Source organism: Cavia porcellus, unplaced genomic scaffold, assembly GCF_034190915.1.
Source record: "Cavia porcellus strain 051 isolate PalLab524CR breed Dunkin Hartley unplaced genomic scaffold, mCavPor4.1 scaffold_11, whole genome shotgun sequence".
Taxonomy (NCBI): domain Eukaryota; kingdom Metazoa; phylum Chordata; class Mammalia; order Rodentia; family Caviidae; genus Cavia; species Cavia porcellus.
In genome coordinates this window covers 5,214,405-5,236,986 of record NW_026947494.1, presented here as the reverse complement: position 1 = coordinate 5,236,986, position 22,582 = coordinate 5,214,405, and the positions used below count along the sequence as shown (strand labels likewise).

Sequence of the window (22,582 nt, the reverse complement as noted above, 5' to 3'; positions counted from 1 at the left end):
GGAGAGAAACCACTTGACACCCTTACACGGAGTGGTGACAGCACGGCATGGGGACAGAGCCCTCGAATCTGGTCCCCAGCAGATCCCTCCCCTACGTCAGAGTTTAGACTAATGCCAGCAGAAGACTGCTGTTCTGATGTAACTTTGGGATTTACCCTGCCTTACTCAAGTCTAAATGTATTAATAATCATCACAACTAAGCAGAGGGATAATGATGCAAGCAGGTGAGGTCTCACTGACACCTACACTTACACACCTTTACTGGGTGTCCACTGTGTCGCCTCCCATCACCACTAAGTCCTGTGCTATGTACTATTCATGGCAGCAGGATGCGTAAATCATGCTGTAAGAGTCGTCCTAATCTGTGACTCCACAAGACGCGGGCTTCCCCTGGACAGTACCCAGGGAGGACCTCTACTGCCTTCTGTTGTTGGCCCAGTCCTGCCTCTTGGACCTCACTGCTCATCAAGACCAAGCTAGCAAATGGGAGGCCAGAAAGGGCTGTGTGAAGCTTAGAAGAGGGACACCCCAAAGCCACTGTCCTGGGCCTGTCAGCATGGTCACAGCCTGTGACTTCGGCAAGACACAGGCGGTGTGACATGGGAGGTCCCTCTCCCACTCCAGAGTGGTCTGAACCTGACTGGTGACCATGAGTCCCATAGCAGGGGCCAATGCCCAGTCTCACAGCTGGGATTCTGGTGAGAAAGAGACCAGCGCCTTGCGGTACTGTGTGGGCCACCACCACCTAAACAGCACTGTGTGGTGAGGCCCGGGAAGGCAGTAGCTCAGCTGATATTTGATGTCTGTGGTCACCGGCATGGGTTCCACTTTTTTTGCTAATTTTTAAGCCATTTGGATGAAACCACATTTCTACATCAGGACCGAGAGCCATGTCCATTTATCCACAAGACTCATCCCTTCTCCGAGGTGGACACCGTGGTGTGTGACTCCCTTCCTAAGCGCACCATCTGTGTGGAATGTGTCCTGACTACAGAGGGTGGCATCCCTCAGGGTGAGAAGAGGACTCGCCAGCTGAAGGCACTTTTGCACACAGCCAAGGTGCAGGACGCTGTGAGGATGGCGTGGTCCCGCTCTGCGATGCTCCTTGGTGTGGGCTCACCCTGACCTCAGCAGGAGGAAGCCAGGAAGCCAAGCCACCACCCAGGGACTTGAGGTCCACGTCTCCATCAGCAGTCCCTGCCCACTAGTATTGCATCGATTTTATGTTTCAGAAGGAAATCTGAAGTTATCTCAGTTTTTGAAGAATTAATCTCTCTGTCTTTTGGTGGGGTGGGTGTAAACATCTGGTATGTCACAATCAATTCCCAAGGACATTCACTGAGGACTGAGCTTTCTAAAGCTCAGTCTCGATCTTCTATTCTACATCAAAACAAGGTAAGTTCTTCTCAAATCCTACCATAGCTTTAAGAAAAATTTCAGTCATCAGCCATTACTCCCTCACAGCAATTCAGGTTACTTCTTCAGAGGAGGGATTCTTACAGGCAGCTGAGCTAGATAGAGATGCAATAGGCAGTCCGACTGGGCTAAATCCTGGAAGGAGCCAGCAGAAGCCCAGATACCTTGCAACTCTGGGGGAGGCAGACACCTCTGTGGGCCAGACCTCAAGATGAATCAAATGTACCCACATACTTCCTAAGGATAAACATCAGGATGTGGTATCCTAACTAGGTCTCTATCACCCTGAGGGAGCCAGGAGTCACTGTCCAAACCCCCTACAGGAAGAGTCACTGCTCTATACGAATGCCCGCTGACTCACTTTTCGTTTTATCCCTGATTTAATGTTTTACCTGAGCAGTTAATCTTACTGGTTGACCACAGTTCTGTCCCACCTCACACCCACCTTGCAAGCTCCCATTTTCCCCACCTTGGACCCATCTCACCTTGAGGTTTTACTCTGTAAATGTCCTAGAAAAGACAGAGTCTTTGGCAATCCACTCGGGACCCCTTCTGTCTCTCTCTCAGACAGAAGCTTTCTTTCCCTCAATAAGTATATTTTGCTCTTAAAAATATAATTGTAAGTGGACATTTTAAAAAAATCCCTGATTGTGACAGAAAGAATCAATATCTAAATGAAGTAATTTCTTTTTCTGTTGTATAGTAACTTCCGCCTCATGCCTAGCATTGCTAACTTCCTGCATTCCTGCCTGACCAGAGTCACAAGGAGCCACGGCAAGTCCAGGCTCAGGCTGTGCCTGTGCAGACGGGCCATCAGAGCAGGCTACTTATGTCCTGCTCTGTCCTCACCTAGGAGTCTCGGCGAATAGGTGGGAGATTAAAGTGCAAGTCTCACGCCTCCACAGGAAGTCCAGGAAGGGAGAAAAGGCAAACGCTTGTTTTTAGAAGAAGACAATTTCATTTAAAATGTCCCTATTACTTCTCAATAAAAAGATGCTGAAAGTCACCCCCAAGATCTTGAAAAGAGTCAAGTTTCACAAGCCGGGTACCAGCATTGCAAGACTTAACTCCCCAAATGAACGATGACTTCAAACACACTCACAAACTCTTTTGTACCTTTCCATTAACCATGTGTCCAGTTTGCGAACGAAAATTTTCCACCTTAGACTTTGAACCCAGATTTCTCCAAGAATCTTGGTTTCCTTAAAGAGAAGAATACAAAGAAACCAGAAACTGAGTCCAAGAAGGATAACTTAGGGTGCCATTTTATTTCAGGTTCCTTTCTCTGACCATATTAAGGCATACATATGTAAACACAGGCTCCAAATCATGAGTTGGCAGTAACTCCTTCAAGGGGACCCCAACACTACATTGCTTCCTTCAACTGACTCGACAGAAATGTGCACCCCTTCTCCTGCACTGAGCACCTGCCTGCTAACATCACCACTGTGCTTATCCCACTGCCCAACACACATTATTAACGACATCTTTAGCTATCCCATCAATACCACTGCTGAAAACAGGCGGGGTTCAAAGCATGTTTCTCTGTTATTAAAAATTTTCCAAGAGGACCCAAGGTAGTGAACTTGAATCAACTTTTGTTTTGGTAGAATAATCAGTATTATATAGGTTTAGGTTAATTTGATGGTTTGATTTTTCTGCATCTTTTATTTTTTGATTTATATAGGAATTTCAAACAATACACAAAACAATACACAAAAATATATTCATTTTTCTTTTTAGTTTCTTAACTTTTAAAATTAAAAATATACTTTATTTGTATTAGTACCTGTTTGCAGTACATAACAGTTACCTTTATCATGGAGATTTGGTAAATGTACCTTACCATCTTCCACTACCCCATTCTTCTCCAGCCCTCTTTCCATCTCTAAAGCCCCTTTTGCATTTGCAAAAGCCTTATTTCCTTGCTGCCTACTTTCTACCTTATGTTTTATTCCTTAAATTATTTATATTTGGGGTTTCTAATATAAGAGACACTATGTAATATTTAAGCTTGTGTGTCTGATTTATTTCACTTAATACTATGGTCTTAAAGTGCATCCATCTTCCCACAAATATCTCCACTGTGTCCTCCATGGCAGGTTAGCACTTCTTTATGCATAAATACCGCATGCTCCTTATCCATTAACCCGCTGAAGGACAGACTGCCTGGTCCCAAGATAGAAGTTGTGCTGCTATAAATGCAGATATGCATATTTCACTGAAATAGTATTTCTTTAACTCAGGAAGATACCTAGAAGAGGGTACCTGGGTCAAATGGAATTTTTATTTAGTTTTTTGAGGAATACCCATGTGATTTCCACAAAGGTTGTACTAGTTATATGTCCACCAACAATGTAGAAGGGTTCCTTTTTTCATCTGGCCTTGCCAGTATTTGTAACTGTTTGATTTCTTGATGGCGGCTGTTAAGAGTAAGATGGAATCTCAGTGTAGTTTCAGACCATTTCTTGAATGGCTACAGATGCTGCGTATTTTTCATCTACGTATTGTCCACTTATACTTTGTCCTCTTCTTTCCAGTTATTCATTTTTCACCGGATATTTTACTGGGAGTGTCTGTTTTTCTGAGTTCTTTATATATTCTATGTATTAGTCCTCTGTCCCAGCAGTAAGCAGAAATATTTTTACCATTCTGAAGGTTGTTTCTCCCATGTTGGTTGCTTCCTTTGCTATGCAAAAGCTTTTTAATTTGTTGATTTTAGAGTTACTTTTTCAGCAACTGAGTTTCTGTTCACAAAGTCCTTAGCCATACCTATGTCTTCAAAAGTCTTATTTTATTCACAGGCAGATTGTGTTTCTGTTTTAATATTTAGGTCTTTGATCCATTTTGACTTGATCCATTTTGGTGGCAAGAGATATGGTCCTAGGTTTAATCTGCATGTGGATAGCCAGTGTTTGCAGCATCATTTGTTAGAGGTGGTCTTTCTCCAGGGTATGTTTTCAGTTATTTTGTCAAAGAGCAGTTGGACGAATGTATCTAGGATTACATGCATTTTTAATCAATGACTTTGTAATGAAAACATAGCCTCAATTTTGGCCATCACATTTAATTTGAAAGTCTAAGACTGATTCCACTGATGATTGGGCTTAGATTTTTTTTTTTTTTTTTTGTACCAGGGATCGAACTTACAACGCCATGCTTGCCAGGCAGGTGCTTGTTGCTGAACTAAATCCCCGGCTTGCATAGGTTTTGTTTTGTTTTGTTTTGTTTTATTTCTGTTAGGTTTTTAAGCTCTTTAATTTTCCCTATTTAGCAATGCGCTTATTCACTTATTTTTGTAGCCTTACCATCTTTCAGTTCAGAAAGATTTCAACTACAATGCCTGCTGATATCTTCTTGCATCTCTTTGGTTCTTTTTTCATTTTTTACATGAAGGTCATTTTTCTATCTTGCCTTTTATATACAATATCCTCTACTTTTTCAATATTCGCCTCTAATTGATGCACGTTTAGCTCCTTCCCTTCCAAATTTTTAATACACTGTAGTAAAACCAGCTTATAAATACTGAATAAAATGCAAAGATAGCAGTGTTCCCACGTGCTTTGAAATCCTTTCTCCTATTAATGTCTTACATCGTCATGGTACATCTGTTACATTTAATGAGCCAATACTCATTCATCACCACTAATTAAAGTCCGTAGTTCAGGTTTCCAGTTTTTACCTCCTCTCCCTTTCTGTGGCAAGATTTGAGTGAGTCCTGTTAATCCTTTAGGGTCTTGAATCTGAGAGTTTCCCAGACTTTTCTTATGTTTCATGACCTTGATAGTTTTGACAGACACTAAAAGGGTGTTTTACAGAAATTTCCTCCAGTAAAATCTATCTGATACTTTCCTCATGGCTTTGCTATGCTCTGGGGAGAAGGACCAACAGGGGAAGAATGTCGCTCCCGTAACATCGTATCATGATGCACTCTACTGCCAGGACTCCAACTGTGGACACTGGCCATGGCCATCTGGCTAAGGTCCTACCTGTCAGAATACTCCTAGGAAAATCACTCAGTCCTCTCACTGTTCCACTGCATGGTTTAGTAGGAGGTTGGCTGTGGGGCCCATAAGTAGGGAATGTGGAGTTAGCTCTTGTTCCTTAAAAGCAGGATCTACATGAACTACATGGGATTCTTCCACACGGGAGACTTAACTATCCCCTCGGTCAATTCATTAACTAAGTCAGTTACTCATTTATTCAAAGGTGGCTGGATGGTGAGGGTGCCATGCTCACCCAGGGATTCACCCACTGCTGAGATCACAGTGGAAAATGCCATTAGGAGGTTGGCCTTCCTGGAAGAAGCAGGTTGCAGAAGGTGTGCTTCTGGTGTCTTTCCCCACCTCTGGCTTGTCCCTGGTTCTATGAGTCCCAGGTCCCCTGAGGGGAGCAATTTTCACCCACAGGCCGCTGCTGCCTAGGAGCCATTTCTGCCATGGACTGAATTCTCTGGAATGGTGAGCCAAAATCAACCTTTTCTCCTTTAAACTGTGCATGTCAGGTACTTTATCCAAGTAATTTACATGTGACTGATACAGGATCATAATCTTAAACTACCTTGTTTATTTTACAGTTCAAATTCTTCCATCATTTTTTTAAAAAGCAAAACAGAAAAAAGTAATAGAAAAAATTAATACATAATTTGTGCTTTGAAATCATGTGGAATTTCAAAGCAGAAAAGAAAAAAGGTAGGGAATTAACACCAGTTAATATACTGCATATTGTTTTCTCAGAACTTGTTGTTCAGGTTACAAAGTCTAGATACAAAATTGATCAATCAGACAATGACAGCACAAATTGTTCTTTTTGACGAACTAAGAGAAATTTAGAATGGATGAAAAAGATGTGGTATTTTTATATAAATTCTTCCATCTTGACTTCTCCTAGGTAAATGGCTGATTTTAGAGCCGGAGCAGAAAGTAAGCAAGGTAAGCCTGGGCCTATTCCACTGCAGGGAGGTGCATAAAAACAAAATGAAACAGAATTCCACATGATAGGCCTGTCAGAGGCAGAGTGCACGCTGTGAGAGCTCCCCCTCTGTTAGCCCTTCTCTCTGCTGATGAATTTCTTTCAAGGGACACACATTGGGCCTTATGTTTTGAGCAGACACGAAAAATTTTTTTTTCTTTTATAAATGAGTTAATTCTAGTTACATTTATTGATATGACTAAAGCATTGCAACTTTGTCAAAATTTATATTATTTATATTAAGTGATTGTAATGGTTGATATACTGTGTCAACCTGAGAAGTTCAGAAGTTTAACTAAGACTTAGCAGGGGCCCGGGATCCTTACTTTGTAAACATCCTCCTCCTGTGTAAGAGGAGGGCACACAGGTGCTGTCTACACTCGCCCTGGTATCCTACTTACAATATAAGGGAGGAGAAAAGGTTTGCTCCCCCACACCCTTCTGCTCTTGCTGTTTTTGCTGTCTTCTGCTGCCTGGAAGTGTTGCCCGAGTCCTGCCAACCTGCCTCGGAACCTGCTGATTATGGACTGAAACCTCCACATACTGCGAGCTAAATAAACCTTTCCTGCCTTCATCTTGACTGTCAGGTATTTTGTCCCAGCAATGAGAGAAAAGTAACTAAGACACTTGTGTTTACTCTTTGTCCTCCATGTATAGTGTTTATTTGTTTTATATTTTAACTTATTATGTGGGGGCTTTGTTCGAGTAATAAAATTCTATCAATATCTGTATCAAAATATATGTACAGCTTAGAGTATTTTTGCCTTATTATATGCCATTTGCTTTGTCACTTTTAGATGATATCCTGTAACTCCCATTTATTACCTAAGCACAAGTGAGGCGCCTATTTTGTTTTTCCTCTTCTCCGCTGCAGGTCCAGTTGTGAGCCATGTCCTGAAGGGTGGCACCCATACAAAAGTGGGAAATGTCCACGTGCATATCAGGAGGGACTGCATGAAGTGAACCATGTGGCATAACAAGACCCAAGAACAAAACCCAAAACATTTTAGAACTTGTCCTCGTGCCCCAGCCCTCCCACAACTGCTCTGCAAGAGCCATCACCATCTGATGCCAAGCGCTATGAATTCATTTTAGACATTTTCAAATTTCCCCTGAATGAAATTAATGTCACGTAAATCCTTTATTATTTGATTTTTTCTTTTCTCCATGGCCAGTGAGGACTGCATCCATGTCACTGGGTGCAGTCCTCGTAGGTCCTTCTCATTCTGTGCTTCCCATGAACTCTACTGCACTTTACCAATCTTCTCTCTACCAATGAGCCAGGGGGTAGTTCTCTAGATTTAAACATCAAACAAAAATTTATACAACAGGCACTGCTGTAAACAGTCTTACATGTATCTTATGAGTGCAATACAACTGAGTTCTTGATTATTTAAAGATAATTTCGCTGAATGTAAAATTGTAAGTGCACATAAAATCTATCCTAGGGTTTCTTAAAGTACTGTTACATAACTATCTGTTTTGTTGTGCTTCTAGAAAAAATATGGTGTCAATGTGATGGTATTTCCTGTGTTATTAGTAGACCTTTTTGTGAGAACACCGTGAAGTTTGGTTCTTATCTTTAAAATAAAAATAGAGTTATCAGAAGGTTTTTGGCACATTGACTACTTTAGGTCAGTTTTCTCAAGAACTTTGAGGGCCCTGACAAGTACAGATTCAGATCTTAATTCAGGTCTAATTTCTCCAAGATTACTGTATTGTGCTATAAAATATTAGACCTACATATTATATTTGACAAAGAGGCCGAATCCCTTCACTGAAGAAAAGATAGCCTCTTCAGAAATGGTGCTAGGAAAGCTGGTTATCACATGCCAAAGGTTGATCTTAGACCTCTATTTCTCACCATCCACCCAACTAAAATAAAAATCGGTCAAAAATCTAAACATTAGAACAGATACACTTAATCTGCTAGAAGACAATACAGGTAAAACTCTTGAAGACCTAGGTACAGGCAAAGACTTTCTGAACAAACATCAGTTGCATAATAAATAATACCAAGAATTAACAAATGGGAATATGTCAAATTAAAAATCTTCTGCACAGCAAAGGAGATAACCAATAGAGTGAAGAGAAAACGTACAGAATGGGGAAAAACTTTTCCAGTTATTCCTCTGACCAAGAACTATCTAGAATGTATAAAGAACTCTAAAAATTTAGATCCCCTAAATATAAAGACTCAGTACAAAATGGGTATCTCAAATGAATAACTACTTCTCAGATGAAAAATGCAGAGTCAGTAAACAAACAAAAAATGTTTGGTGTCACTGATCATTTGAGAAATGCGAACTAGTACAACACTGAGGCTCTATCTCACTCCAGAAACAACAGCTATCATCAAAAAATCAAGCAATAAGAAATGTTCGCCATGCTACGGGGAGAAAGGAACACTTCCGCATTGTTAGAACTGCAAACTGATACAACTACATTGAAATCAGTATGGAGATTCCTCCAAAACTAAAAGTAGAAATACCATTAGACCCACCTATTCCTCTTCTAGGCAGCTTCCCAAAAGACTTGATTACATAGTACCAGTGAATTTGTGCAACCTATAATAAAGCTCAGAAGCAGCCCATATGTTGAAAAGGTAGTATTCACATCAGTGAAGTCCAACTGTGCCAAACAGAAGGATAAACTTCAGTCATTTGTAGGAAAATGAATGCATCTTATGACCACAATGTGTAACACACACACACACACACACACACACACACACACACACACGGAAAAAAAAAAAAGAGAAAAAATTATGGCAATTCAGCATAATGTATCTACAAGTGTACCTTGACTTACTACAATTGTTTCACATGTTTTATGTTCTTGGGCTCATCAGTGTGGCTTTTAGTTTGTATATATAATTACTTTATAAGTTCTTATAAATAAATGATTCCGAAGTTGAGAAAGGAGAGGAAGAACTGAAATGTGTTGCATACCAATTCTCTACAGTTCAGAAATGTCCTAGTAAAAGTCAAGAAAGTAATAAAATATTGGAGCTATTTTATTATATTGATTTTATTTTCTAGAACTCTGGTTATATAAATGCTGAATTTTTCCCTGATTTCTATTTTTATTCTTTCCCTTTCTCCATTTTATCTCTACTTGATCGTGATTCTCTTGGCTATTTTGTAGTCTTTATTATATTAAATCTATTCTGCCCTAGAGACGTTTGCATTTTTTCTTTAGTTTCCTTTGAGATTGATCGATTCTCATATCCTATCTCCCTGATCTTTGTCTATATTTTTCTCAAGTTTTGAGTTGCTAATTTAAATTTTTTACAGAGCTGCCTTTGTAAGAAAATGCAGTATGTTGTAGTTTATTAGTTTTGAAAAGTTCCATTTTGTTTTACAGGATTTTCTATTTGCACTTCCTGGACGCCTCCTATAGACCTTGGTACAGATGTCTGCCAGGCTCTGTTCATTTTCGTGAGGAAGCAATGCCCCACATATACAGGCAGGAAAGAAGGACTTCCTTGCTCTGATTTAATTCTGCATATACTTTCTTTAATCAGTGGCTTCTCAGGAGGGAAAGAATGAGTCCTCATTTTTCTCTTCTATTTCAGTACAACTTTTAGTTTCTACTTTCCTTGTTGTTTCCTTCCATCATTACAAACAAACACTGTACCCCCTACCCTCACCAAAAAACCCCAAAATTCCCCCAAAACTTCCAGACTTACTTTTGAAAAAATTTTAATAACTGCGATAAATTCTTTCATCATCCAACAATTTCAGACCCATTTTAGTATTTTCTTGCACAGGGGGGCCTCGTCTCTCTGGGGATACTACGCTCAGTCCTGCAGACCACTGCTGGTCTACTCAGGCCGTCTCCACATGTGATGTGCAGGTAGCTGGTCCTGCAGGGGACAGTTCATCCCCATCACTGCACAGGAGTTTATCTTTCTTTCTGTTTCTTATGCTTATGGCTATGAATGGGTTTTTTCTCCTTATTAATGTGATTTTTTTTTCGAGGGATTGTGAGGAAATTTAGATTATGGGGCCACCTAAACGGTCACAGCGACAGCAGAAACCGTACTATCCCATTTTTATTCCCAAATGGCTAGATTTTGGGAAGATAATACTCATTTCCCTCCAATTGAAGTCACATATATATTCCTGTCCTAGCCATTTGTCCATTCTGGCAGCCTAGTCATGTAATTGATATACATTCCTCACATTCTAATATTGCAAAACTTTGAATGACTATCTATTGGTCTAGTTTCTATAACTTCCCTGGTTACTCTCATCCGACCCCTTCTGTATTGATGTTATTCACATGTTATTTGCCTTTGCATATTGTATGCACATTTTGGTTCACATTGCATGCAATTTTAATGTCTTTCAAAACTAAAGACTGGAGAAATACGAAACACTTTTAAGGATCATGGACTCTTCAGATGTAGAAATATGTTTGTTCTGGCACTTAATCCACTATGCCTACTTCTTTAAAGTTTTATAGCTTTCTTTTGAAAGATTTTGAATGTTCTGTCCACGTTCATCCTTGACACATTATAGTTAGTACAATCACATATTCCAGAGACATCACTGTTAATGGAAACAGTGTTGTTAATCCAGTGATATCTGCTAATTTTTTGTTACTGGAGAACACAGAAGCTTAACAACTGACTCATGGAAATTCTCCATTAACGCTGCTTTAAAGTGAACCTCTCTGGCCTATCGGGAGGTAATAATGAAGAAAATGACACCTATGAATGCATTGCCTGTAACTGTAAAAGAGGCATCTTATACGCGGTACCCAATTTATTTTAACAATTTATAAAGTAAATGCTTTTAACAGATCAAATGAAAAATTAAGTATTAATATTTTGAAAGGTAAAGAAATCTTGCTAAGACCACTCAGCTGTTGCAGTTCTAGATCAATGTGGAAAACAGTCACCGTCAATGACAACCGTGCCTTAGTCTCTCCTCTCTGCAGACTCTAACTGTCTCCGTGTGTATGGGTTGGGTAGCAACAACACTACCCGCAGGGCTGACAGCACACATCCCGCTTCAATCTTCACCTTAACGAAAGCTCCCACTTCGAGTGAGCTGTGCTTATGAAAACGTTAACCCTTTACAAAACCTTTGATAACCTGTCAAAGGTTATTTGCTAAGCATTCATTCTCTATGAACTGGCATTGAATTTTCTGAACTGCTTTTGAGCATATATCAAAATGGCTTTCTAATTTTATGCTTTGGTAGATTAAGATGTTAAACACACTGCACAGTGGGATTAAGTTTTCTAATGCTGAATTTTATTTGTGGTCTCCCTTCTCCCACCCCCTAAAAATTCCTATGTAGTTATATATGGTACTATGAACTTGGAAAAAAGTTTTAATTCATAGAGATATGTTACATGCTTTTAAATAAAATGGGAACATTTTTACCTCATTATGCTCCTGGAAATCTTATCTCTTCATTTATTCCACAATCTGAATTTTTTTATCATTATGTGCCAGGTCCTCTTCTGAGTACTGTTATTACATCCGTGAGCAACACAGAAAAAGATGCTACAAACTCACATTTAGTTAATCAGATAACACAAGAACTCAGGAAAGTATTGAGACCATAGAAGTATCTATGTAGGTCTTGTCCACTATTAATATTATACTTTTAATACACAATAGAAAAATGCCAGCTTGTTTCATAAAATGCTACATCTGTGGCCAAGAGATTCATTAAGACTTTTTTAGTGTGTTCTCTTTATCAAGTACGATTGGAATGACACCAGAGGTGGAATATCATTTATAAAGCTTTTCTTTTTATTTTATATTAAACATTGCATAGAACTTCTAGACCAAAATCGAGCATTTCTGAAATGCCTTTTTCCTAAAAGAAAAGTTCTTTCTTCCTAAATTTTTCAGATAGTCATTTTACTATTTCTATTTCCTTAAGTATTCTTAGGTAATATACATTTATTAAAAATCCATCCAATTCACTTATGCTTTCATATTTGTTAGCACAGATGTTTTTAGCATAGATTTTCATGTAGTACTGCTTTGCAATTGCTAATATTAGTATATTGCTGTGGTGGTGAAATACATTTCAAAGGGGCACAAAGAGGGCAGAAAAAGAAAATGAAATCTATCCTCTTCTGAAGCATTTCTGAAGGAAGCAGTGAAACCAAAAAGTTATACATAAACTGTAAAGAATATACTCGCCATTTGGAAGGTTCTTCATAAGTTCCAGGTCAACAGTTGCCCTGAAACAAAGCTACCAAATAGAAGCCCACAGTGTAAAAAAGGAGTGACCATATGGTATCACAGTCTCTCCCGGGTCCTTAATTTATGATCTAATACCAAACCGTAAGAATCACATGTCTGTACCACCCGGCGGGGGTCAGCCACACCCCGATTTTCACTCCTATATCTACCATCAACCACTCCTTGACCACTGAATTGATCTATCTACATACTGAGTTTTCAGTACCTGCATGTGTAACTACCCTGTAGAAGTCCATGTTCAGTGGCCGCTGTGCACCGGATGTAGTTGGAACACAGCCCCAGAGGCTCTTGTGTTGGAAGGCAGAGTGATGATACAAAAAAACATTAAGAACTAGCAAAGGTCAGTGAGGTTACGGGATTGCTAACCACAGAAGGGTCCCTCTTAGTTCCACAGAAAGGTTCGTCACGAAAGCCTGAGCCTGCCCCTCCCTGAGCTCACCTGTCCTGTCAACCCGCATGATCTCACTCTCTCACAAGTGCTCTGCTCTGGGTCATCATCAGAGGCAACCTGATGCTATCCAAAGGGCGTGTGCTTCCAAACTTCTGACCTACACAAAGCACTCAGTCTCAGGGAGTTTATGATAGACAAAAACTGATGAATACAGTCTCTACACAGTGATTTTATTTCTTCTCCTTAATACCCTTAAAATAGCATACTTAATTAAAAACTCAGACATAAACTCCAGTGGGACAGTCATGATATTTCTGATCTTTGGTTTTTAACTGTATCATCCACATCTCTGACAAGTCTTGAGCATTTCTGCAGGTCTTGCTCTGCTAACCAAGGGTCACTGCATAGAGAATTCACACACGTATTTATAGGCTTAAAAGAAAACTGGTTTTATAATTTCAGTCATTTTCTTCACAATCACTCTTTTTCCCGAAATGAGTAAAACACTCACTGACTGGCTAAATAATTCACTGAAACTGCCTTCAAATTTATTCCTAAACTGAAGAAATGAAAACTTATTTCGTGAATTATTTTTAGATAAAATGTCAGCATCTTCAGATTTAGTGAAGAAATTTAAAGTGTATAGTAAGATTTTGCCAGGCTTATGTATAAAATGAGACAGAATGCAGTGAAAATAAAATACTATTTTAAAAGAACCTTTTATTATCAGAAGATAAAAATAACTTTCTTTGAGGTTTAAAAAATCAGTTTGGGACATTTCACTTAAAACAACTCTCTTTACTTGCAAATGTAATTAATTTCATTTCTTGAGAACAAATAAATTTCCAGGTATAAAGAGCTATCATTCATAAGCAATGACATTTTCCTTATCAGTCCCACAAATGGGTTAGTAGAGATCATCTTCAGCGTTCATGACATTATACTAGTTCATGAGATTGCACTAATCTTTCGAATAAATGCACTAGAAGCTCTAACAGAGATGAGGATCCCTGGCAAAGAGACAGGAGCTTCCTGGTAGATGATGAAACAAAGGGAAACGTTTCCACAGAGCAGATTTGACTTTTTTATTTGGAGCCACGGGAGTCAGGGTGGAGTCTCAATTTGCTGGGTTTTGGGATCCACTCAGGGGAGTTGGTGAAACACGTTTCTGGGTGGGCTTCGCTTTGGGTACTGTATATGATCCCTGGCCCATCCCTTGCTCACCTGCCCAAGCTCATGGGCTAAGCAACTTTGTGCCATCATCTCTTTCTCCCATAATGTTTCTGTCTTGGAGGCAGCTGACCATGGACTGACCTCCCTGAACCGTAAATCGAATTAAACCTCTCCTGCTTTCGGTTCTGGGTGTCAGGTACTGCATCTGACAGTGAGACAGCTGGCAGATACAGAGCACATTCACTATACAGAGCACATTCATGAGTGAAATCAGGTGCAGAACACCACACAGGTGTGAGGCCAGGGTGGCCAGGGCCTGATGAGTACATGCCCACATGTACCTGCTTTGATAGCACTTACAGAGTTGGTCAAACTAAAGAGAGTCACCACGAAATTAAATGTGGGCATGCCTGAGTTTTATCTTATCTTGCGGACAGGGAAGGTTTTAGCAAGAATCAGTAAAAATTAAGTGATAACAGAGGTGAGGAATTCCCCAAAGGGAAAATGTCTGGCTTATGGTGGAATAGTTGGCTCAAACCCAAGCTGGTGGACCCAGAGCTCTCCCAGAAAACCATCAGCTCACCATTTCCATCCACCAACTCTCCCTCTCCCTAGAGATGAGTCAAAGCGACAAGAACAACTAATCCCAATGAAGTCCATCTCTTCATTTTCTTGTGCTTCATACCCTGTGGAGTTGTGTTACTTGACACGCTGGTAGCTCTCCAAGCAATTCACACTTGGCTGGTAACCCGTAAGAGTGATTACCAAGTCCTCACTGTGACTTTAAAATGGGGTTTCAGAACAGTGTCGCCAGGTAATTACAAGCACTAATAGGACTGTCCAACCCCCTCTGCCTCCTGAGCTCCTGCCATCTGCCAGGTCTGGAGAATTCTGGAAATAGGATCCAAGCCATGTCTACAGAGGTGGGTTAAGGATGATGACATCTAAACATTTAGCCATAGGAAAACACTACAGGAAACACAAAGTCACATGTAAAGGTCTTAAACACAGAGCGCAGTGTGCATGGGAGGCTGGGAGACACAGGCTTGAAAGATAGGAGAGGCCAATGCACTTCAAGATTCTCAGGCTTTGGCAATAGGTCAAGGTGGTCAGAGGCACAGGGACCACTAAATGTGCCTAGCAGGACAGCAGATCATGCCCACCCATCAACTTCCCCACTCAAAACCACAGCCACAGCTAATCCGGTGGAGTGTGTACGAGTGTGTACGATCGGACTGGGATTTCAGGAGGACCCACATGCCAGGCAGCACTGGCTTGCAGCAGCCTGAAGTAGAGGCGAGGAGGTGGGATGCTCACCTTTTACTGAGGTGGATTGACAGAAAAGGCTTTCCTGGAGGACCACTAGCCTTGAGAGAAGACTTAGTGATCCCTGAGGATTGCCATCCGGGGCGCCCCTTGGCACCCTCTGCCAACCTCCTGGCCCGGCAGCCCTGTGTGCACAGTATGTGGCTGACAGGCAGCTGTGTCCCATCCCTGCACAGCCATTGCACACAGGGACCTCCCCTGGGTAGCGCCTTCCCAATCTCATTCATGCTGCCTTATTTTTGTTCCTCAACCTGGCTTCCCTTAGGGCAGGGGGCTTGAGGTCAAAGACCAGGCGGTACCACCTGGTGGGTCAGCAACATTCAGTCTCAAGACAGTTTTGTTCCCAAATTGAACAACTTAAACATCACCATCTCTCTGTCCCTTTCCACTTAGCACCCTGAGAAAGAGCAGGAGACAGAACGTGTCACCCCTGCTACCTGAATGTGTACCCCATTACCTACTCAGCCTCACACGGAGCCCAACTCTGCAGACACAACTGCCTCCAGCCTCAAAGAGGAGTCCCTGCATCCAATTCTCACCTTTCATCCACCCAGGACAGATGAATTTGCCCATTTTCAAGACCTTTCACTTGGCTCAAAAATGGGTTTATGTTTTCTCCTGGTAAAATAGAAGAGTCTGGTGGCCTCTCCCACCCTCGCCTCCCCTCCACTCCACTTCCGCCTCCTTGAAGTGCTAATGCATCTCCCCCGCATTGATCTCTCCAGAGAGCTCCCCTGAAGACTTCACAAAGGTCACCGTGTCCTAGCCAACTGCTTAGGGGCCAGCGAGACCCACCGTGACGTGACCCCAATCCTCCCGGATCCTCAGGTCAGGGCAAACTCCTGGCTTTCCTCCTCCACCTACCACTTCACCTGTGCAACTTGTCATTATGTTTTTCTCCTTCACTATCACTTACACCAAAGATTTGTCATGGCTCAGCAGCATTCATCACTGTGAGAAGCTGAGGGCGCTGTCACCTCTGTCCTCCCAGCCTGTGATCTTCACAATCCCTGCTCAGGATCCCGACATGGCTCCAGAAGTGTGGCTCCGGAATGGCCACCATGGATGAGAGATGCCGCCTTGGGCCTCTCAGCTCCTTGCCATGCTGCCTGGAGCCTTTGGAGGCTAAGGCACAGTTACCTGGCCAGCATCTTCTTTCTTTTTCATCCAGAGATAATAAAGTCTAAAGAAAACGTCATGACCCATGGATGGACCAAACCCTCTGCTGCCTCACTGTTCCCATCATCAAGTGGTCACGTCAGCTCATCAGCGCCACTTTTCCTGTGACCAGCGGGCATTGCCCTGTGCTACTTCTGCTTCCTGTGCACCCTACAGCTGGGATGTGGGAGGGAAACACAGGACTCAGCTTGCAGCACACTGGGAACACTCAAATATTCTCCTATAAACACAGCTCCCTTTAGTGTCAGCATGTCTGAAAGATGAGTAACAGCAGGAACAGGACAAAAGGACAGCTCTCACAGAAGTGTTCGCGTTACGCAGCTCCCACCAGCGTCAGGAGAAGGTGAATGTCAGTGTGTGTGTGTATTTCAGTCGATGAAAACTGCTGCTTCCCACTGCAGCCGTGAGTGTCCAGTCCCACAGCAAAATGCCTTCTCTCAGAGGTGACCCCCCCCCCCGCCCACTAAAATCAGTGGATTTTTCCCACTCAAACCTCCATTCAGTGAAATGTTAAATTTGTCTTCATGTTGAACCAAAAGGCACAGAAGTCGGGTCAAGCAGAAGGGCAGCTCAGATGCCAGCTACACATAGCTCAGGCCTCCGGAACAGTCACCTGCTGTCCTGGTCACCACACCCTGCTCCTAGGAGTCTCAAAGTGTTGCTCTTCCCACCCATTTGCTCAGAAAGAGCAAAGTGACCCCAGGTATGTGACCCTACGGCTATCAGTTCTCCGTACCCGGACAATCCTGGGTATTTACAAGCAAGGATTCTCCCGCTGCTGGGGTTGGAAACCCAGCACCATGCACGGGGCCGGCAGGGTGGTAGCACAGTGACCCGAGGAGGGGCTGAGGGATGAGGGACAGGCCGATGCTGATGTCACAAGGCAACAGAAGCTCCTACTGAAGAAATACCTCAGGGAAAGCTGCGCGGAGGGGTGAACCACCTGTTCACAGTCCTAGAGAAATGCTGACACCCAACAGGAAGTGGGCAGAGGAGCGTGGAACCACCCTGGGTGGCAAGTGACTCCCCGGGAAGGGGAGGGCTCTCATCCTCTTGTCCTCATGGGTGCTGCGTGCAAACTGTGCTGCCCCGGAGATACGGGGTGTCATTCTGGAAAGTCTACCCCAAAACAGGGATCCTGGGACACCTAACATGCATCCTTTGGATTGGAATGGAAGTCAGGAGATGAACCCCGAAGTTCCTCTTGACAGGAGGGGAGCCAGGGCTCTTCCCACTTTTCTCACAGAAATTGTTAGTCAGGGAGGAGGCTGAGCTCAGCTACCAGATCCAGCTCAGCTGAGGGCCATTTGAGACTGTGCTGATAGATAGACATGTAATTTCAGCACTCTGGGAGGCTGGGATAAGAGGGTTGCAAGCTCAAGTCCACATCAGGCAACTCAGTGACTTAAAGGAGACCATGTCCCAAAATAAAAATAAGGCTGGGTTTGGAGTTCAGTGTGAAGCCCCAGCTTCAATCCCCAGGACTGCAACAAGCAAACAAATGAAATGCCCATTGCTAATCAGCAACCGAAGACCCACGCTTTACAGGAAGCTCCTCACAGCTCCTCTTCGGGTTTCTCAGGCAGTTGTGGCCCCTGGCTGAGGCCAGCAAGGAGATCAGGAGGTTGAACTCTCCCAGGAGCCCTGGCATAGTGCTCAGGACCCTGAAGAGGGGCTGTAGGCACCCAAAAGAAACAGGAGATGGAGTCATGGGAAAGATGCTCAAGATTCCTGCTTTCTGAGGAAGCGGTCACAGTGAAACACCCTCCATGGGAAGCAAAGGGGCACTTCAGGAGCCTGAGTGCCAACCTGCCTTGGTTCCTGGTACCTGTGTCACAGTCTCCCTCTAACTCAGTGAGTGGAAAAAATACTGCTTGAGGCAGGCTTGAGCAGGATTCAAAATCCAGTGAGGGCACAAATCACAAGACAGGGCTGAGGAGAATGCAGCCCTTAGGAACGTGACCCGGGCAGGGGCGCAATGCATTCCCAGCCAGACCCAGGGGATAGAGTGACCCCAAACTCGCACACCTTATAGAAATTCTGGCAAGACTGCTTGGGTTACCTTAAGGGATACCAGACTCGTTTATGATAAATGTTTGTTTCTTTCCCTGCAGAAGGACCCACGTACCAAGAAGCTTTTTTAATGATGTGTTTTGCAGACACAAGTTTTCACCCACACTACTCAAGAGTTTCCCAATAAAAGCACATCTAAATAAACAGTCTAAATTTGTTGCAAAAGGCAGCCTTTCGCTCCTGAAATAAAAGAAGGAAATCAATTAAGAGGATGACTAAAAAATTGCCATTTTCAAAAGGGTTGCATGTTGGACGGGTTATTCTCCTAAGAAGCAGGACAGACCTTACCCTCTCCCAGCACCGTGACCTCAGGCGAGATGTTTTAAATGCCTCCTTGTGAAAAAAAGGGATGAAACAGTGACTTCCTGGGGACCCAAATTCTCTGACATTGAACAGAACACCACACTCTCAGAGGGCGTGTACACAAGAAGCTTCTGTGTGTTCCATCATCGGTCCACAATACCTGGCTCTCAAGAATCCAGCTCCATCAGGATCTGGGCGGTAAATGGCTGTCACTGTCAGGAATGAGAGGTTTTCTTTAAACAAGTAAGCAACAAAGACTTAGGGAACATGCCCGCATATAAGGTGGTGAGAGGAAAACCATGCACAGGGTGGAGGAGTTCAGAGAATACCAGACACGCACCTGGTCCTGTGTGCTTGCGTATGGGGACGATGACCGTGGGGGTCACTGCACAGAAGGCTGCTCTGAGCGTGTGTTGGGAGTGACGTAGAGGCTGAGAAGCACAGCTCAGATGCCAGTGTGGGGAGGAGAATCCGGCATCGGCGGGCTTGGATGCGGGCAGGCAGTGACCACGAGGCTCTGTAGGAGAAGGAGCGTGTCTGAGCCCAGAGGCCAATGACAAGTGGACAGCTGTCTGCAGACATGGCCACACTGTCACCGACATCCTGCTTAGGAGTCCTGCTGAAGGACAAACCTTCCTTGATCTCTCATGGACCGGATTTAAAACGGCAAAACCACTCTAGGAAGGCTGAGGCCATCGTCACCGTCTTGTCCTTCTGGTGTCTATCCCCAGATGCTCCTCATTTCCACACGAGGAGGGCACCAGGTCCCGCCCTCCCAGGAACTGGCCCTGGGCAAGGACCTGACCACCTGCTGCTTCACTGTGACTCGCCACCCTTGGACCAGTGTGGGTCATTCCCAGGGGCCATTTCTTAACCTGACATCACATCCGAGGTTTATGTCTTCAAGGCTCTCTGTTCCGCGGTAGTATGTGCTTCAAGATTGGTCATTTTTAAAAAATGTCTTTAAAATGTCAGAACTCAGGAAAGCAAAGGATGGATGCTGCTGTACTGAAGCAGGGGAAGCTCAGCATGCGTATGTAGGCGCCCACCCCATTTCCACAAAGCGAGGTCTGTTTCCACAGTAACCATCTGCCTGGAGGTGTCAGAGGCTTTCACAATCACTCGCACGGCTCAGCTGCTGCAAGAGGCGGGTACTGCCCGTCCCAAAATACAGGCTGCAACCATAAAGTTTTAAAAAAAAAAAACAGAAAACAACTTTACTTGAAATTATTTTTAAAATACCTTTGTAAATCTCACACGGAAAGCTCAGAAACTGAATACCAGTGATAGGTCAAAAGACTCGGGAATGGGTATAGTCACGCACCGCTTCGTGGTGGGGGATGTTCCGAGGAGCATGCCATGTGCAAACATCACAGCGCGGATATCTATCAGCCAATGCAAACCCAGTCCATCACAGGCATGGCCTCTTGGTGCAGCCAAAGGACCAGAGGACAGGAGGTAAAAGAGGCCTTTGTTGCAGGAACACAGCGCACTGCTGTAGGGCAAACTTCTCCCCGTGATGATTCAGAAAGTATTGTGCAGTGAACCCAGGACCCAATGACATCCGCATTTATGTCACACTGTGCATAACTGACGTTTTAGACATTTACATAAGCAGCAGCATAGCAGGCATGCCAGCACCAGCACCACGATAAGCTGTTGAATACCGGGTGTGATGGGGTAGATAGGGCCTGACAGCAGCTTTGACTCATGAGGTGACAGGAATTGTCAAGCCCCACTGTTTCCCTATGGGACCATGGTCATCCACTCGGTCCATCAACAACAAAAAGTTGGTATGCAGTATATGGTGGTACTTATGCACCTGTGTGTGTGTGTGTGTGTGTGTGTGTACTACTAAGTCTTGCAATATAAATATTTAAATATATATACTTTTGTTTTCATATATATATATATATAATGTATGTATACATTACATTGTACTTTTGTTTCTCTCTTTTTTTTTGTACCGGGGATTGAACTCATGACCTCACTTGTCAGGGAGGCGCTTATGCCACTGAGCTAAATCCCCAGGCCTTACGATACTTTTAAAGATTTTACAATAGTAGGATTATCAGAGGCAGAGAAAGCCTGATCATGCTCACTTAGAATAATTCCCTGTCGTTACAGATAGTTTCTCCCAAAACCTATTAGACCTTCCAATCTTCTGTGGTTCTGGTGAACACAATCACGTATACTTTCATAGTAAATTTACACTTAGGGAGCTGGGGATTTAGCTCAACGGCTCCAATGCTTGCCTGGTAAGCACAAGGTCATGAGTTTGATACACGGTACAAAAAAAAAAAAAATTACACTTAGAACTTTAAATAACTTCCACAACAAACAAGAATGGTGTGGTTTTCTATTTTATCATTTTACTTTCATAGTAACACATGTTCATTAAAAAAATATTGATGACTGAATTGAAAGAAAAATCAACATAAATACCTAAAATCCATACCAACAGATCCTATCAACTAGACATTTATTTTTCTACATTTCTTCTAAAATGAAAAATCTGGGATTATGCTACACATACTGGAAAATGAGGTATTACAATAGGCTTTCAGTAAACCTTCATGCAATACAGATTACTGATGTACCACAGTTTTTAAATCGAGCGTTTCTCGACTGTGAGGTACTTCTAAGAAGAGCCAGTTACATATTTTGCATATTTACATAATTCTGTTCTTAGGATCATTCACCAGATGTGGAACTGACATGTTAAAGAAGACGCATGTGTTAAAACTTAGGAAAACATTTGCCAAAGCCTCCTTCCCCGCTGCAGCCACCTCCCCATCAGCAGGGACCACGCCCGGCACTCCGCCTTACACTGTAACTGTTCTGACCCTGTCTATCACTGCCGTGGTAGTCTGAATTTATCATCACCAGGACTGAATTTAATAGCTTCCATATACTATTTGTTCTGCAAAGTCCACATTCATATTTCGTCTGTGCCTATTCCTCTGTTAGAGTTCTAAAATTAGTATTACAGCGAAAATACTCCCTGTGCGATAAAATCATTAAGCTTCTGGCATTCAGTTAAGTTTCAAGCACTTTCCCCATGGGCAGCTATTTCATTTTTCCTTTTACTTTTGGTTCTGGAGATTGGACTCGAGCTCTCCCGCTGAGCCCTTTTCTGTTTTATTTTGAGACAACTGTTCCCAAGCACCTATGGTGGCACAGGCCACCATCTTTACTTTTAAATAGTTTTATTTTTTAAAAATTTAGCTACTAGGCACTGAATCGAGGGCTTTCACACAGCTACATTTCAGACCTAATATTATGAATTTTGAGACAGGGCTTTTCTAAGTCAGCAAATAGCCCAGAGTCTGCATTCAAAATTGTGACCCTCCCACCTCAGTGCTTCAGAGTCCTAGGATTCCAGCTGTGCACCACTGCATTCACTGTTAAATCTCCTTGCTTTTAAAATTCCTTTTTGCACACGCCTGCATCTTTCAGACTTATGAAAATGTTAAGGGATGTGGAGTCACCTCTATCCAAGTGTCAGAGGAAGA

General features: G+C 42.8%; 1 protein-coding gene and 1 long non-coding RNA gene across 6 annotated transcripts in view; one reads left to right on the top strand and one right to left on the bottom strand.

The window, feature by feature from the left end:
- Adcy2 (adenylate cyclase 2) overlaps nucleotides 1–22,582 on the bottom strand; it is a 396,939-nt gene that overhangs the window by 295,956 nt on the left and 78,401 nt on the right. The window contains exon 1 of one of the 5 annotated variants that reach the window (XM_013149270.3): nucleotides 19,408–19,533. The exons of the other annotated variants lie outside the window; for them this stretch is intronic. The gene's annotated coding sequence lies outside the window, so the exon portion shown is untranslated. Of the gene's footprint in view, nucleotides 1–19,407; nucleotides 19,534–22,582 lie in introns of those variants that run through there. 5 annotated transcript variants of the gene reach the window in all.
- On the top strand, nucleotides 5,687–9,235 carry LOC134478050 (uncharacterized). Its single transcript, XR_010050392.1, has 3 exons — nucleotides 5,687–5,876; nucleotides 6,307–6,347; nucleotides 7,262–9,235. It is a non-coding gene; the product is annotated as an uncharacterized LOC134478050 (long non-coding RNA).